We start from the raw sequence: 17,122 nt of genomic DNA, 5'->3' as shown, positions 1-17,122 counted from the left end.
GACAGTTGCTATGGTTTTGAGACCTGCACTTTTAAGTCTGTGGACCCCTTTGGGAAGTATTGACACTTTAAACTAAGAAGTCTCTATTCATGAAAATGGCGTGTCTTGCATATGTGTAGGTCTTCCTTAATTTCTTTGAGCAGTGCCTTTTAGTATTTGGTGCACAACTCCTTTAACAGACATGAAAATTATTCTATCTAAGACTCTCCTGTAGAATAAGCAGATAATTATTTCAAAATATTTAGCATAGTTCTGAGAACAGTTATAGATGAAAATAACGTTAACACACTCCTCACTCATTTTTCTCTATTTGAAAATAAAGTGATCAAACTTTAATGAATCATAACAAGGAATAAAAAAATTAAAACAGGATTAAACAATTTAAGGCAAAAGAAGTAGAAGCTGGAAGGAAAGGAAATGCTATACAAGCAAAATAACGAGAATCTCAGCAATGAGAAGTCACAGTGATAGGCTAGGATGAGTTATTTGGTGGAAGTAAAGACAGCTAATTAAGGAAGAAGGATTTAGTGTTATGAATAACACTTTAGAAGGAATGGTATTGACATGTAAGTCTGTTTTGATAGCTGGAGCACAGTAGTATGATAGAAATTGATAAGGAAATGTGATGTAAGTGTTGAAGATCATTTTCACTCATCAGTTTCTTAAGGCAGCTCTCTTTTTTCATTGAAAAAACATACCTGCATAATATAGTATATAAAATGCATCTCTCTCTCTCTGTTTACTATATAATAGCTTCATCGAACAATTCTAAGATGCTCAGTAGTTTTCTGGTAACTTTGCATTTCTGAAATTTGTGAAACAGTGATGAGAAAAAAACTAAGATTTAGTATTTTTCAGTATTTATGAAGAAAAATTAACTAATTTTAAAATGAAATATTTAACAAAGAATAATTCTCTATCAGCAAAGACAACTTTACCACCAATTAATCTTTCAGTTTTTTCCGTTAAAAGATGACAGCAACAAAATAATTAGCACAAAGGAATCTCACCAGCATGACTGAATTCATTTTTGTGGGAGTTGCAAACAATTAAGAGTTCCACCTTCTTTTCTTCACCTTCCTGGTCTGACCATAGCTTGGAGTTTTGGAATCTGGGCACCATCAACCTCATCAGTGCTGACTATCAAATTAAAACCTCCATGAGTTTTTTTCCTTATATCTTCCTATCATCAGTCTTGGCAATTCTACCATAATTGCCCTTAAACTGCTGATCAACTTCTTAGATAAGAAGTAAACCATTTCCTATTTATGGTTGTTCAGCCTGAACTGGGTGGATTCCTAGTTTCCTTTCTGGGTGCAGTGGCCTATGGTTGTTTTGTGGCTATTTGTGAACTCCTGCTCTCTAATCAATTTCTGTGACTAAATAGTGGGAAGGAAATAATGGAATAAGAGCCTATGCTGTTGATCCAAACATTGCAAAAGCCATCTCCAGAAGATAGATCTGAAAGTATGAGTGCACGTGGACTAAAAAAGAATATTTTGGAGGTCCTTCATGGGATTGAGGAAGAACAATTCACTTCATAATGACATTCCCAATTTTCAAAAGCCATTTCAGTTCTAGTATATTGCCTTCTGGCAGCCTGCAAACTAAAACATGTTTCCTTTCCTTACTGCTTCTAACTCTTTCTCTTCTGCCTGAAGAATGTTACTATTAGGGTTATCTATTGAAATCTGATCAATAAACTTACCATCTCCAGGGAGATGATCTGATTACAGTTTCAAACATACAGTATTGAATAGGGATAATTCTACTTTTATGAACTGGGATTTTGATTAAAATATGGCTTTTCTAGGGTCTGTACATCCTTTCAAATGAGCACAGGTGCATTGACTACAGTCCACAATATAAGAGGTACTTTGGCATTATTGGGGGAAAGGCAAGAGACACGTGGTTTGCAGAAGTCCTTGGCATACTTATGAGTTATAATTTCAGGGGAACTTTCCATTTGATGAGGATCTGAACAAAATTTGGGGGTTGATTTATTTTACCTCAAAATAAACAATATACATATAAAAATTTTAAAAATAATTTATCTCAAAGAAACATTTTATGTCAGAATTTTTCTGAGTCTAAAATGGTTTACATTTTTTTGTGGGAAAATTTTAAGATTGACACATTTTTAGACAGATAATGTTCAAAGATTTTTACCTATGGTTCATGGTATATATTCTTTCAAAACTAAAAGGCTTCAGTTTTTAATCAAATAAAATGAGGATAGTATTAGAAAAATATCCATAGCCATATCCATATCATTTAGGTTCTACCTAAATAATGGCAGGATTTCAAAATGGCAAAATAGAATTTGTGGAATCAGAAATTCCAACAATGTGTATATATTCAAAATACAGTTATTGGAAGAAATTTGATTTTAAATGAACAAGTTAAGAAAATACATATATTCTGAAAATTAATATGAATACATTGTCTATAATATTAATATACACAGTCAAGTAATAAGTGATTAATTTCTAGTCTGTCATCAGTATTAAATTTTATTGGATATAAATAAATGGCTTTTAAATCTCAAATTAAGCCTGACTTAATATAAAAAAATACAAAAGAACAGTCAATGATGCATTAAAACTTTCATTATTTATTACATATCTAGCACTTTTTCTTTTTTCCAGAAATTAATTATAAATAGGAATAGTGTGATAAACATTTTCTTTGGAGTCAGCCAATCTTTGTAGAATCAGAGCCAATACTTAATGATTATGACACTGGACAAGTTAGCTAATTTTTGGTGCCATTTTTCCAAATTTAAAATGTGAGTATAATAGTAATGCCTATAAAATAATATTTTAATCTTGATACATGTGTTAATAGAGAAAAGTACTTATAACAGTGCAGTTTCGTTCTAATTATTCAATATTTATGAGCTTCTATTATATAATACTCAAATGATGTTTCATCTCTATATTTTGCAATCTAAGTAAGATATTTTATCATTGTAGGAGCCAAGGGTTAAAACTAAGACCTGCATAATTTGTTGGGTGCTACTGGCCTCGGGGTGGTGGCTGTAAACTGTGGAGATTGTTATGCAGAGCAGTCTGGGAGGAAGAGAATATTTACCCCAAATGGTTATGTTAAGTATGAAGGAAGAGAGCACTGAAAGATAAGCTCTCTGTTCCCTCAAGAAATGCATGCATGCCTTTTGTCACCCTGCAGTATTTAAGCAGGATTTGGATAAGAATAAAGTTGTCTGTTGTTTGTTAAAGTTAAACTCCAGACCCCCTGAACCTGTCTATGTCTTTCTTTCTTTCTTTCTTTCTTTCTTTCTTTCTTTCTTTCTTTCTTTCTTTCTTTCTTTCTTTCTTTCTTTCTTTCTTTCTTTCTTTCTTTCTTTCTTTCTTTCTTTCTTTCTTCCTTCCTTCCTTCCTTCCTTCCTTCCTTCCTTCCTTCCTTCCTTCCTTCCTTCCTTCCTTCCTTCCTTCCTTCCTTCCTTCTGTTCTTTCTTTCTTTCCTTTCTCATCATTCCTTAATATCCTTCAAGCTCTGTTTCATAGGAAGGAATATATGGCACCCAACATGGGGCTCAAAGGAGAAGACTCCAACACAATATTAAGGAACAAAGGAAAAGTCTCATTAGAGGGACATGTGTCCAGCCAATAGAAGAGGACTCGAGCCATATTGGTAAAGTAAACATTTTCCTTGGAGCATCAGGGTAATGGGTAATCACAATAGGCAGCTGGAGGAGTATGTGTGTGTGTTGTAAACATTTTTAGAAGCTACTGGGGTGCCTGTTAAAGCATCTGAATTATTAAGCTTATTTGATCTCATTCAAAAACATTGGTATTGGTTTCAGCCTTAAGGCCATAATGTTTTAAACCTTAAGTAATGGAAATTGGCTATGAAGGCTTTGCAGCAGGCATAACAAAATGGGGAAATATTCCTGTTTCTATGTGGTTATTGTGCTCAGTCAGGCAATGAACTACCTGGCTCATGCTTTCTCTTAAAAACTCTAAGTTGTGTTTCTTCTCAATCTCCCACTACCCCTTCTTATCCTGTTTTGGACAGTTGCTTGAGTTGGACTCAGCAACTGGTGCCCAGACAGGGATCTAATAAGGGAACTCTTAAAGCATAAATGAGGAGATGCTCCAGGGATGTCCACTACAAGTCCCTAGAATTCTCCAGTATTTATTATAAAAAGGAAATCAAGACAATGGAGAATGTTAACTGATTTGATAAAAGTTAATGCTGTAATTCAACCCATGGAGCCATTACAATCTGGCTTGCCCACACCAGTTATAATTCCTAAAAACTGCTCTGTTGTTATAATTGATTTAAAAAATTGCTTCTTTACCATACCTTCAGCAGAGCAAGATAAGGAATTCAAGAAAACACAGAGGAGGTAATGTTGAAGTGATAGGATAACATATTCATAGGATGCAGTGCCAAAGATTCTGATCAATAGTATATGGGTGAGTCTTAGGAATCTGATTTTGAGGAGCATCCTAGGTGATTCTGTTGCAGGTGGTCCACAAATCACTTTTTATAAACACTGCAGGAGAGAAGAGTTGACTGTCCAAAGAACAATATTGAAAGGATATGGTAGATTCACATGTTTCAGACAATGTTGCCAACAGGGAAATTAAATCCAAAATATGGACATAAGAAGAAGGAAGTGCAGGTGATATGAAATGCCTAAGTAGTATGGAATGGTAGTCATTGCATATCTGAGGATCCTGAAACAGTCCAATCCTCTCTCCTCCCTTCAGCACAGGAATCAGAGGGTAAGGAAATGAGACAAAGCTATAGGCAACTTTAAAACTTAGGTAGAAGTCAGATATTTGGGCCTGAATTCATGACCATTGGCGATACATTAATTACTTCAATAGCACTAATGACCATATCTGTAGGTGAGGATCATTCATTGAAGCCAAGGATGTGAGGTAAGAGATGACAGTCACATTTTATTTCTAATTTTTAAATATATATTATGGGTCACTTTTTTTCCTGAAGATTCCTTTTATTCAAAAATACAGTTCTTAGCAAGACTCTGATTCTTAAGAAGTGTTTAGTGGCTCACCTTTGCCCACAGAGTAAGTTATAGCCCCTTACTGTGCCATTTCTGACCCTTCACTACTTGGTCCCAAACAAGCACTATTATTTTTCCTTTATCCCCTTGACAGTTCCTTCAGTTTGCTTTACATTTTAGTTTAAATGGGTAACTTACTATTCCTAAACTCATCCTAGGTGTCATTGTAACTATACCTTTCTCACATTATCTTTCTACCTATTGTAGTATTTCTCCATGTCTAATTCTTTTATCACTCAAGGTCACCTCCACTTGGATATCATCTCTCTTCTTTATGACCAGAAGAAAGTTACCCTTTCTTTTTTTTTCTACCACCCTTAAGCTTTAACTGCTCTTTTGTCTTTTCCATTTAAACTTTTATACAAGAAAACATTGTCATTTTAGACTCATTAAATCTTTCTTGATTTTGACCATAATTTCCATTTTTACAGACTCTTAGCAATTATTATATTAGTTTAGGCTTTGTCCTACATTTTCTCATAATGTAACAGTTATTCATTTTATCTTAGGATAAAGCTATTCTGTTTTCTTATTAATGAAAATACATCTTTCATATTTTTCATACTGAAATCATTTTAAACAAATATTTTACCACATATAATTACCATCAAAGTTAAATTTGTTAGAATAATGTTAAATACTTAAAATACTTTAGTTAATGCATATTTCAAGCATCAATATATAGTTTTTAACAAGAATTTTCAGTTTTAAAGTTCTGAATATATATATATATATATATATATATATTTTAATATGAATAGGAGCTAAACTCATGGCCAGTTTCCAAATTGCTATTTGTCAAGGACTTAAGTTAACAAAAGGAGATGGGGCTGCCATTTCTATTCTGTGTCACAAGATTTTATTTGTAGCATTGGTATAAATTTCAGTAGAATAATTTATTTTCTGACTCAGGTGTATATGAATTTTTATATAAAGACAGCTCATTAAGAGCAAGCTCAGAAATTAATTTTTCTTTATCTTTCCTTCCCTCAATTTTTAAATAAGAAATGTGCTGCTTATTTTTTGTTCTTGAATTGTCTTTTATTCTTATGGGCTGAGGTCATCTTTGATGTTAGAAGGGCTTTGCATTAGAAAAACCTTTTTTCTTGGAGTTACTCCTTCCTCACTACTTTCCTTATAAATGCCTTGGTTTTCTCAGGCATAATTTGCCATAGGAAAACTGAAAAAAATTCTAAATAGCTTATTTGTACTCTCAGGCACTACATGTTACTTTCCTAAACTCTAGTATCTACCTCAGCATTGGAAATCATACAGGAACAGAATCTTCCACTGCTAACACTTCTTCTACTTGATTCCCTCTCACTGGATCATTTTCTTAAATAAGTGAAAACTATTTTCATTATTACTATTGCCCTGTTTTTGTATTTGATTATTACAGCTGTTTTTGCAAATAGTGGCTAAAGGTGATATTCTCAAGTAAATTGGGTCTCAGTGGAAAAGAAAAAAAAATAAAGGGTGCCAACCATATCATTGCAAATCATCCTCTGCCTGTCACATTGACCATAATACTTACCAATTAATGAAGTCTTTAAATCCTAGTCATATAAAACATCCTACTCAAATGGTAGTCATAATAAAACTATTTGAGTTTAGAGAATATCTCCCAAAGCTGAGATTGGGAATGCAGTGGTCATGTATTTAAATAGTATCAAGTCAAATTAAATAAATATATAGATGGATAGATAGACAGATAAAAACTTTCAGAAGAACACATTCACATCTGTGCTGTCATGTATTATAATTCAGTTTTGCCTTGCTTTAGTTTGAATTATCTGGTTATATTATCAGATTATATAGTGACTATTATAATCCACTAATTGAAAAAAATAATAGCAGGCACACCCCCATTCTTTATTTTCTATGGGATGATGAAAACACCATTATAATAAGAAATGAACAAGGGTGTTCAACCCCTAAACTAGAACAATGTGGCCAAGTACCTTAGTTACATGTCACAATAATCCAGGAAAAATGTGGAAGCTCTATTAATGAAAGCAATCATTGTACCTCTGTGTTCCAACCCAAAATAGATTAAATAATAAAATAAAACAGCCTTTATGAAATAACATGATATTGTGAAATAAAGTCAGGATTTGCCAAATAGGTAACTTGAAATAAACTGAGTATAGTACATTTAAATTGAAAATTAATAAAGAGAGAAAGAAAAGAGGAGAGAAATAATAGATAAATTGAAATGAGTTCCTTAAAGATAAGATTAGAGAAGAAAGAGTAATACAGACTGTTAAACAGAATATCAACAATATTTCAGACACTGAAATATTCAGCAATGGTTAAAGCATATTACATTGCTGGAAGAAAATGCATGGGGAAGTATGCACCAGAAGAAAGCCTAATAATGTATGATTTGCCATGAGTGAGGGAGGTCTGTGCATATGTATATTGCTGTCAAATGTAGGGATAGTCATAAAAATGTATCACTTTCTATCCCAAACTCCGATAGACCACCTGAAAGTAGATGCTCAATAGATATCTTCAGGGTTGAAGTAAACTGACATTTAAGTTACTGATCTGTGTCTGGACAAAAAGGGTGAGTCTTTTTCTCTCTAGTTATTCAACAAAAAAGCTGAGATCAGCTCCTTAGATTAAGGTAACAGTCTGCCATAACTGTTTCCTTGTCTAAGAAAATTGTTAGCATTAGGGTGACCCATTATGTACCAGAAAAGTGGCTCTCAATCACAATGTTCTGAATCAACTGACATTACATTGCGAAGACCAATAATGTATCACTAATATTAATGAATGATGTTAGTGGATGATTTGCTTTTTAAAAAAATAGCACATTTAAAGGGAAAACAATGTGATCTTGATCACCTGCCAGAAAATACCTTTTAAGTTTGCTTATGGGGAACAGTTTTTGTACAGAGCCCCTTGAAAATGTGTCTCCAACTGTAATGGAATATTTTTATCCTAAAAACCTAGTCAAAGAATGGATTCAGGAAATAGAGCAAAGTGAATGCTGTCATGAATTTGCCATCATATCTAGAATTTATCCTATTTTCACTTGTTTCTTAAATAACATCATTTAATTTTGGCACACCATAGATATATTGTCTTCTGCTTATAACTTTTATCTTTCCTTTTAAATGTCATCTTTTCCCCTAATTTTGGTATCATTAATGAGTGAAAAGGAAAGAGTTTGATTCTAAAAAAAAAGTTGTTTTTCTTATAAATCTTTTTTAACTCCATTTCTATAAGATGTTACTTAAATAAGACTTATTAAGCATTCCAGCAAATGATTAGTCATTCAAGCAAATAAGAGACTTTTTGAGGAAATGATTAAAACACAATAATTATTTTATGATGCTGATCATTTTGCCTGTAGGTGTAAAACCTGAGCTAAATGACTTAATTTTTTCCAGCTTTCATGAGCAAAAGCAGAAAATTATGACGATTTTGAAGTTAGAGATTTTTTTTTTAATGTGCTGTATGGTGGGGGTCACATTTCATCCTTTTTCCATGTGAGTATCCCCTTACTGAAGCACCATTTGTTGGATTTTTTTTGTTTGGGTTTTTGTTTGCTTGTTTTTTTGGGAAGTGCATGGACCAGGAATTGAACCTAGGTCTTCCCACGTGACTGGTAAGAATTCTACCACTGAACTACCCTTGCACCCCTGTGAAGGTAGAGTTCAAAGGCAATGTTGCATCATAAATTGAGAGGGGTAAAACAGGTTTTCTTGTAGTAGTAAAAGAGAAAAGAAGCTAGAAAGGATTGAGTACCTACTGTGAACCAAGTATTTTCAAAATCTTGGGAGATAAGTGGTTTTAGAAACCCATTATATGTAAAAGTGTAAAGCTCAGAGAAGCAAAGTGCATCCAGTTAATATGTGCCTAAATGAAATTTTTACTTGGGTCTTCCTCTCATGATTATTTTGTTTCCTACATCCTGCTATCCTCAGGAAATTGCTTTGAATATGCAAATATGAGCAACATTTGGTTCCAGTCTAGTATTTCTAACAACATTCCTGAGTTTAAGATTTATAAACTATATGAAAAACTTTCTTTGCATTCTTTTTTCGGGATTTTTAATGCTGAACATATTGTATATCCATGGTAACAAGACAAAAGCATGTGAAGTTCTGCTGCAATATCTACTTCTTCTATTTTCCAGATAAAAACATTTTAAACAAGTTGATATGCATCTTCTAAACTGTTTTCTATATGTGTATAATTTTCAGTAAACATATATATTGTTCTCTGACTTGATTTTGTTTTAAATCAGCAGATCATCATGAATATATTTCCATATAGATTTGCTGCATTTCAAAAGATTTACATAGTATTTAAATATAAGTTTACTTTATTAATACTATCTTACTTTAATATCTAATAATAGTGTTACAATTATAATCATTTAAACATTCATTACTGATAATTACTTAGTGTTTATCCAACTTCGCATATATTAAAAAGCATGCAGCAAAGAATATCTTTATTAATATATTTTTACTGAGTAATATAAGCATTTCTGAGCTGTCTAGAGGTAGAATTTTTAGGTTAATATGTACATCCTTTTAACAATTTTTACATTTTCTGTTTTATCAGTGTCTGGAAAGCATGGTAACTTATACTTCTAGCAGTAGACAATGAGTTTTTGTTCCCTGACACATTGCCTAATATCTGTTTTAATTATTGCCAATCTGATAAATGAAGTATCTTCTTACTGGGTGTGGTATTTAGATTCAGTTGTCAGCTTGGCCAGGTGAAGACACCTAGTTCTGTTGCTGTGGACATGAGCCAATGGTACGTGAAACTCATATGTTGCTGAGAATATCTGCAGTCAGCTAGGAGGTGTGCCTGTTGCAATGAATGATGTTTGACTTAATTGGCTGGTGGCTTAAATGAGAGAGCTCAGTGTAGCACAGCCCAAGCAGCTCAGTATACTTCATCTCAGCATTCGCAGCTCAGCCCAGGGCTTTGGAGATGCAGAAAGAAATCACCCTGGAGAAAATTGTTGGAACTCAGAGGCCTGGAGAGAAGGCCAGCAGAGATGGCCCTGTTCCTTCCCACGTAAGAAAGAACCTCAGTTGAAAGTTAGCTGCCTTTCCTCTGAAGAACTAATGAAATAAATCCCCTTCTATTAAAAGCCAATCCTTCTCTGGTGTGTTGCATTCTGGCAGTTAGCAAACTAGAACACTGGCTTAATTTGTTTATTTTTAATATAAATATAATGAAGCAAATTATCATGTACTTTTGATCACTTATGATTTGCAAGTTCAAATGACTTGTTCACTTTTCTGTCACGTTATTTATGTTTTTCTTATTTCTCTTCTCTATGCTCTTTACCTACCATGGCTGTGCAACCCTATTTTGGGGTAAAAGCTGCAAATATTTTCTATTCCTCAGTTGTTTACCTGTTATGAAATACAGATATTTCACATATTTATGTAGTCAAATATGTCAATAGCTTTCTGAAATATGTGTCATGATTTCTAAGGTTTTCACTCAATATCAAAAACATTCATCACAATTGTATGCTAATCCTTTTACAAGTAAGAAATCTAACATCATAGAGTTTATTTCATAAAAATCTATACTTATAAAATGAGAAAAATCTATAATACAAGCAGAATCACTAGGGAAAGCATTATGCTTCTATTATTGCAAAATGTCAAAATCATTTAATTTCATATTTTATTCATTTTTAAAATACCCATTCAGCACTTTCCATGTAATAGATGACTAAGGCAGAGTCCCTGGTCTCTAAGAGGACACAGAATTTGGGAAGAGATGAAAACACAAATCATTAAACATGAATAATATGTGCTATAGTAGAGGTAGGAGCATGGAGCTGTAGGGATACTGAGGAAACCCCCATATTGGGAATCAGAGAATGTTTCATAGTGTGCATGGCATTGGAATGTGCCTTTGAGAATAAACAAGAATTTTCTAGGGGAAGATGGAATAATTTCTCTCTGACAGAGGGGATAGTGTATTCAGAGGCCGAAAGCTAAGTGTTTGGTTAAAAATGGGAAGTACAGTGAGGCTGGAACATGGTGCACATAGAATGAAGTGGCAAAACGTAATGTTGAATTGTAATAAGTTTTGTATGCTATGATTTTATGTGAAGGCAATGTTTAGAAAAATAAAGTGTTTAAGCAGGGGCTAGAAAGATTAGCTTTGATTTAAAGAACATGGGTATACATTGCATACCATTTATTGACTTGGCCATTGATCTACAATTGGGAAAATAAAAGTAACAAGTTATCTGTAGAGGTAGAGGGAAATCTAGGCATAAATGGGTGATCTGGAGTATTTTTCTGCTTCTCAAGTGATTTTATCTTTTTTGTTAAAGAGTTATTTATCAGGAATTATAATTTTGGTTTTGAACATTGGCTTATCTAGAATTTTCTTTGAAGAAGTTTTTATGTGGGATGGATTGAGAATAAAAAGAATCGATTAGGGAGAAAACCATAATCCACAGAGTCTTGGAATTTGGTGGAATATGGGGTAGTGGGAGCCTTGTTTGTTTTCGGTTAGGGTTAGGATGGTGGGGACTGCAGTGTTGATGAAGTCAGTCTTTTCCAAAATTGCCAGTTACCAGCCTTGGGTTCCTTGAGGACTGGGACTGGCCAAGTCACATGCATCTTTGTCAACTTCATCAAGCATTGTCTAGCACATAGTTCAAACCACTGGACTTTTACCCAAATTTCACCTATCTTGCTGTCTGCTATTTACCTGTCATACAGAAATAATGTGTAATTTCCTAATTGCCTCATCCTCTTTGTCTCCTTTATTTTTCAAGTCCTAGCTCCTTTATCTAGAATGTCTTACTTCCTACAACTCTCATTCCTCATTCAGTCACCTGGGCAGGTACTTTTTCACCAATTAAGACAGAACTTGAACTTCATCTCTCTGCAAAGTCCCTCCCTGATTACCCAGTTCAGATTAGGTGCCAGTTCAGTAGGATCCTGCACTTCCCCATCATTACTGCTGTCTCTGCACTGGAAATGGTTGCAGATGTGTTACTCTCCTCAGTGACACTGAGCTCCTTCAAAGCTGTGACATTGTTTCCTTTTAGATTCATCAGTCTCTAGCATAACTCCTTGCACATCATAAAGGCTCAAAATATCTTTGATGAATGGATAATTACATGTTTGGCAAATTTAAATTTGAATTCACTACTCTAACTGTGGCTAATCTTTGGTAGTTATAAACATGTATTTTAAAAGTGTATCATTTAGGGCGGGCCGCGGTGGCTCAGCGGGCAAAGTGCTTGCCTGCCATGCCGGAGGACCTCGGTTCGATTCCCGGCCCCAGCCCATGTAAAAAAACAAACAAACAAACAAACAAAATACAATAAAAACAAGAAAATGTTTAAAGATGTTTCCCTTTCTTCCTCCCTTCCTTCCTTCCATCCTTCCTTCCTTCTCTCTGTCTTTCCTTCCCTTCCTCCCTCTCTCTTTAAAAAAAAAAAAAAAAAAAAAAAGTGTATCATTTATCCTTATCTCATGTTCAACAATGGCTTTCAGTTAAAAATGGATGTGAAAATATTTGATATTATCAAGTCACTTTTCATTAAATCAGAAAGGGATCTGGGCCTTTGTTGCAGCAGAAAACTTGGGCCAGAATCTATCAACAATTATGGTAAAAGGATTATTATGCAATATAGTCACTTCAAACATTGTAAAGTTTGTGGGTTGGGGCTTGAATAATATCGTATTTCATTTCTGTCTTCATCTTGCAAAACCATAGTGCCAAGCTTAATTTTCAATTGCAAAATACAACCTTCAAGGTTTATAACAGAATCAACCCACAGGAACCACTGTATGTTAGTGGAAACTCAGCTGAAATGCTCTTCTATGAGAATTTCACTAATGAAGATAATAATAAGCACTGAAATTTTACATGCCTTTTTAAATGCTTATTTTTGTTCTTATCCTCCCATACTCTTTTTCAAAGAGGGACCTATATCTGCTCTTCAAAAAATTTAACAGTTAATGGCCTTCAAAAACAGGTTGAGTACAGGAGAAAGTTTGAAGTAGTATGAGTTATTCTCTCACTGGCAGGAAATCATCCACAATGTAATTTTATTTTTTCTGTATATTTTTTATTGGAGAATTATTAGATGTTCAGAAAATCATGTAGAAAACACAGTATCCCCATATACCTCCCTATTATTAACACCTTGCATTTTGGTGCAGTACTTTTGTTACAGTTGATGAAAGAATACTATTATAATTGTATTATTAACTATAGTCCATAGTTGGCATTGTGGTTCACTGTGTTTTACAGTCCTGTTTTTTTAAGTTTTTTTCTAGCAGCATATACAACCTAAAATTTCCCCTTTTAATTACACTCAAAGAACATTGAAAACACGTTTTCATTAGTTTTTTGTTTTTATTTTCTTAACTGAAACACACTAATTATTTCATATATTTAGCTCAGCTATTGTTAGCAATTAATTAATTATATAAATTACTAAATTATAATATTAATTTCTTATGATACCACTAGAATATGCATCCTTTCATTGCCATCATGGATGTGCAACATTATTCATTAGCTGCTTTCCTGTGAATACTTTATTATTTTCTAGCCAGCAGCAACTTGTTTTATTCTTCGTTTTGAACAGTTATTTTCAGCATTTGATGGCTAAAGAGTTTTTGTGAGAAAAGGGGAAAAACCAACCAGCAGTAGGATTGCATTTAATGAATAAGCATTTTTCATTTCCTATAATATTTTTTTTTTTTTTTTTTTTTTTTAAAGACAGAGAAGGAAGGAAGGATGGAAGGAAGGAAGGGAGGAAGAAAGGGAAACATCTTTAAACATTTTCTTGTTTTATTATATTTTGTTTGTTTGTTTGTTTTTTTACATGGGCTGGGGCCGGGAATCGAACCGGGGTCCTCCGGCATAGCAGGCAAGCACTCCTGCCCGCTGAGCCACCGCGGCCCGCCCAATATTTTTGTTTTTTATTATGTTATTTGCTATATTATTTCCATTCTTTTTAGTTTTCATCACCAAGGATGCAGGCTCCTCTGGAGCAATCCTTCCCACTCAGTTTACCAGTGGGGATTGCCATATTAGTGGTGTGATATAGTCCTTAACTGCAGATGCCTCTGTCAGCTTTGCAACTGTATTACTTCCTGTCAGCAGAAGTAGTTATTTTAAATAGAAGTGATATTTTGGCTTGCATTGTAATATTAGCTCTACCTTTCCTTATGTTTCTTTTATTTTAGTATTTAGTTGTGTTGGTGGAAAACACATGAGCTATAAGATTCTGAGAATAGGGATGAACCTAGCAAATAAATTCTAGTACAGCCTAACTTTCTGTTTAGACTTTTGAATAGAACTAAGGAACTCATGTTAAGACCCTTAGATGGCATTTTTACCCTGATAAACCTGTCAACTATTTGGAACCCAATTAAAATGAGTTCTCAGTTAATTGGAATTTTCTCTAGGTGGTATAAGAGTAAGAGAAAGAATTTAATCATAAGAATTCATGCTATAATTAATGAGTTGTCCCACAAATAGCTCTCAGTATTTGTCTTAATAACCGAACACAGAAATAACTGTCTTCTTCACAACCTATAATTGCCTGCAATATGACATATTGTGTAACACATAAGCCAAACACATACCACTCTTCTTTGTTCTGTCCCTGTCTTCTCTTCTCACTGCTACCTTAGAACTTTGAACATAGTCCTTTTATGACATTTATCAAATCCTTTATGATAAAATCCCTAAATGCTGATGCAGAGAAACTGTACATTCCATCACACTCTGAATTCCTTGGGGTTAGCGGTTTCATCTTCTCAAATCCTGAACATTTGATGAGTGACTGATGCATTGTGTTTATTAGGAAAATGCTGGCTTCAAGTAGAAAATGTCATGGAGTTCTGAATAACCTAATAAAAGACAATGCAGCACTGCAATATTGTCATTTTTCAAGAAACACAGAACTTCATGTATTTTTTATGCCAAATAACTTATAAAGATTATTGAGTGCAAGAGTTGAAGTAGGAAAAAATATTTTAATTAATCAGTGCACCAGAAAATTAGGTCAACCAGAGTATTTCATTTTCAGTGCATATCAGTTTTCCCCTCATATAAAAGTGCTTGCATAGTTGACAGAAATGTGGGAGGTTTTTTTAAGTAGCTGAAAGCAGTCTAAAGAGGGTCTTTCTTGATATTTTCTTACATTCAAGTTTAGAAGCAAAGTGAAGCATAGTGGTCTAACTACTATGTACTACCAGATTGGAGAGCATATTCATCTTATTTTTTAAAAAAAGGCAAAAAGAGGCATGAGATATTATAAAGCCAACCCTGAATTATTTCTTTATTAATATTTCACAAATTGTAATTTCACATTTGGCATGAAATGGTTGCTCACAGAGCTATTTGATCTCTTCTTAAAGTTAGCTTCTCAGTTTTCAAACTTGGGTCATTTTCTTGATGTCTCTCCTGAGCCCAAATTGTCTGAATCTCAAAAGGGAAACTGGCCTAATTCTTCAGAAGGTTTTGCCTGAACCAGTTTGTGACTGCCTGTGACACTCTTTGTTATAAACTAGAGAACCTTTCTTCAACTGCTCCTTTCTTTTGCTTTCAGACAAGCTGTCTCATTATTCTGAAGTTTTCTTCCTTCAAATCTGTCTGTTCCTGTTGCATCCAATCTAGTGGTGCTTATTTGTTTTCACTTACTGTCTAAATATAGTGTAGATTTTTCCTTTTTGGCCATAGTATACAAAAAGCAAGCAAGCAAACAAACAAGCACAAAACCCCACCATGTTTTCTTTCTCCAAGCCATGGTATTTATTTTCTCTACTTCCTAGAATACTCTCACCTTACTCTGCTCATTACTAATGCCCAGTGTTCCTTCTGTTCTCTTTTAAATGGTACCTCTTCCTAGTAACCTTCTTTAGCCATCTTGTCATTGGGCTAACTGCTCCCCTGTATCGTCTCCCTTAGCCCTGCTTTAGCGTTTTCCTAATAACCCTTTTAGAGCATGAATCTCATTTTTAATTGCCTGTTCTCTTTAAGTTCCTTGAAGGATAGAATTATATCGAATTTACTTTAATATATCCAGCCTCTAACTAGATTTATGCCTGGCACATAATAGGAATACAATACATATTTTTTAAAGTATAATTATTTTTTACCAAAAATTCATTTAAATGCCTTTCATTATTCAGCTACTCAGCAAGTGTGGCCCAGGTGGTATACGTGTGGTTCAAGAAGGAAGGGTTGTAGGAGAATACTAAGTAATGGCCTATGGTAAAAGAAGGGAACTGTCTGGCACTGTATGCTCATAAGTTTCTGTAAAATATAAACTTTTTTTTACTATTATTATTACTTTTATTTTTTTCTCTATATTAACATTTTATATCTTTTTCTGTTGTGTTGCTAGTTCTTCTAAACCGATGCAAATGTACTAAGAAATGATGATCATGCATCTATGTGATGATGTTAAGAATTACTGATTGCATATGTAGAATGGTATGATTTCTAAAATATAAAATTTTAATTAATACTAATATTTGATGTACTTTAAAAAGTATTGAAATTTTAACAACCGTGTATTACCTGACTGATCTAGGCTTTCTAGGCCAGTAAGATTTAGCAATTGTTTTCATTAATTATGAATGAAAACTTCAGGTTTTTTCCTGCTCTTTAGAGAAGTGTTATCATTGGGGCAAACCTAGAAATCAATTTTAGTGATTTTACTAAAGATAGTAACTTTATTGAATAATTTTTTGCACTTTAATTGGTGTGGTTTTCTTTCATAATTGAACCTAATACCTAAGATATAGCATTCAGTATTATAACTTCTCTTGGATTTTGGCAGTTCACATGAAAAATATTCATTTCAACAATACAAAAAATATTCAGCTTAAATTCATTTAATAACATTTATAAAAGACAAGATTATGTAAATTACAAAATGTGAGACTAAGTAACTGAGGATATTTTTAGAGCAAATTATCTCAGCAACACTTATATGTTGTGATATACATGATAATCACATATACTATTATTTTTTATTTTACCCTCAGTCTTGTTAAGTATATGGATAGCCATAACTTT

At 33.5% G+C, this 17,122-nt stretch overlaps 1 long non-coding RNA gene across 1 annotated transcript in view; it reads right to left on the bottom strand.

Moving 5' to 3' along the window:
- The window catches only part of LOC143686161 (uncharacterized), a 229,126-nt gene extending 214,416 nt beyond the window's left edge, over positions 1 to 14,710 (bottom strand). Inside the window, exon 1 of the long non-coding RNA XR_013176940.1 lies at positions 14,680 to 14,710. This is a non-coding gene — a long non-coding RNA (uncharacterized LOC143686161). The remainder of the gene's footprint in view (positions 1 to 14,679) is intronic.
- Between the last annotated feature and the right edge of the window lie 2,412 nt (positions 14,711 to 17,122).

The sequence above is a fragment of the Tamandua tetradactyla genome, chromosome 6 (assembly GCF_023851605.1).
Source record: "Tamandua tetradactyla isolate mTamTet1 chromosome 6, mTamTet1.pri, whole genome shotgun sequence".
NCBI lineage: Eukaryota > Metazoa > Chordata > Mammalia > Pilosa > Myrmecophagidae > Tamandua > Tamandua tetradactyla.
This window is presented reverse-complemented; position numbering and strand designations above follow the sequence as displayed.